Raw genomic sequence first — 1,334 nt, forward strand, 5'->3', positions numbered from 1 at the left:
CCATGAAGCTCCATGAGTTTTCCCAATTCAAACTTGGGCTTCTTCAGCATTTTTACTTTTCTGACAAAGACATCATGAAGAGGGTAGATAGATTGGCAAGCCTTCTCTATGTCTTTACCAATACTGTCTGGAATCAGTTTATTGACCACTTCCTTCAAGTCATTTGTCTGCACCTCTCGGGTCATGATTTCCATCATCTTCTTCCAGATCTGGAGCACGTGCTGGTGCTGAGCATGAGAGGTTATCCGTATCTGATTGTTGTGTTTTTTAGTAAAGTCAACACAGAACAGCTGAAGCAAATAACCACCGGTAGTCTTGACATCAACATGAGCTTCGATCGTGGTCTGCCGTTTTTTGACCATAGAACACATTTTGTCATGTGTGAGGTCCATGCCATGGAAGTTAGTCAGGCAGTTTTTGCCCTGAATGTCTTCAGTAATTAGACTGAATTTTCTAAAGGCAACTTCATCACTCTGCAGATCAACAAGGCTCACTTCAAACATATGTAATCCTAACATGTTGGTTTATCTTTGAGCCCATCAGATGCAATTTTGGTTCCTTGGGTTCTGGTGACGAGTGTTTTTCTAATATTTCTTATGTTGAACATAGTCGGCGCCGTCACATCATACCAGTCTTTTTTAGAATATGGATCAACCACTTTCTTCTTGGCTCCTTTCTTGCCGCCTTTCGTAAGGTGCTTGTTCTTGCCTACTGCCATGGTGCTGCTCAGAGAGCCAAAAGGGGAGTTTCCTAAATCTTAATAAGCAATCCCTTACACTTTCCCCTCCCTTTGGCTGCCGCTAATTCACAAAACTATCACTGCTTGATTAAATGCCTTTGTCTCTTCTGAAAAGTTGCTCGACACCTACCAGTTTCACGCTACTGGATAAACCAACCCTTTTGACCACTTGTTCTTTCTTTATTTGAACTTGAAATCCTCCAGTTTCACTCACTGGTCTCTCTGGTCTCAAAATCTTGCAACAGATCAGGCAAATACAGTACTAAATAGTGTAGCTTGGCTTTCTACACCCTGAAATATAGTTTGTCATAGTTTTGCATACAAAAGTATTATAGTTTCAGATACAAATGAAAGTCACTAATGAGAAACTTCTCAGATATTCACAACAGGTTAAGAAAAGGCAAAAATACAAAAACAGGCTGAATGCAAAGGGTCAGACCTAATCTGTAATTTTGATCCTCCACCTTTAGATAATTACAAGTTTACTGAAGAAAGACAACCTGCTATTTTTCAACCTAATTTACTACACTGATGCAATCAAGACATCTCATTTTTAGATGCCTCTTCTTCAGTTTTTTTTTTTTTTTTTTTTTTT

The 1,334-nt window shown here is 39.2% G+C and overlaps 1 protein-coding gene across 1 annotated transcript in view; it reads right to left on the minus strand.

Moving 5' to 3' along the window:
* Ankrd31 (ankyrin repeat domain 31) overlaps positions 1 to 1,334 on the minus strand; it is a 206,556-nt gene that overhangs the window by 178,223 nt on the left and 26,999 nt on the right. The window lies entirely within an intron of this gene.

The sequence above is a fragment of the Octodon degus genome, unplaced genomic scaffold (genome assembly GCF_000260255.1).
Source record: "Octodon degus isolate 3935 unplaced genomic scaffold, OctDeg1.0 scaffold00177, whole genome shotgun sequence".
Lineage (NCBI taxonomy): Eukaryota > Metazoa > Chordata > Mammalia > Rodentia > Octodontidae > Octodon > Octodon degus.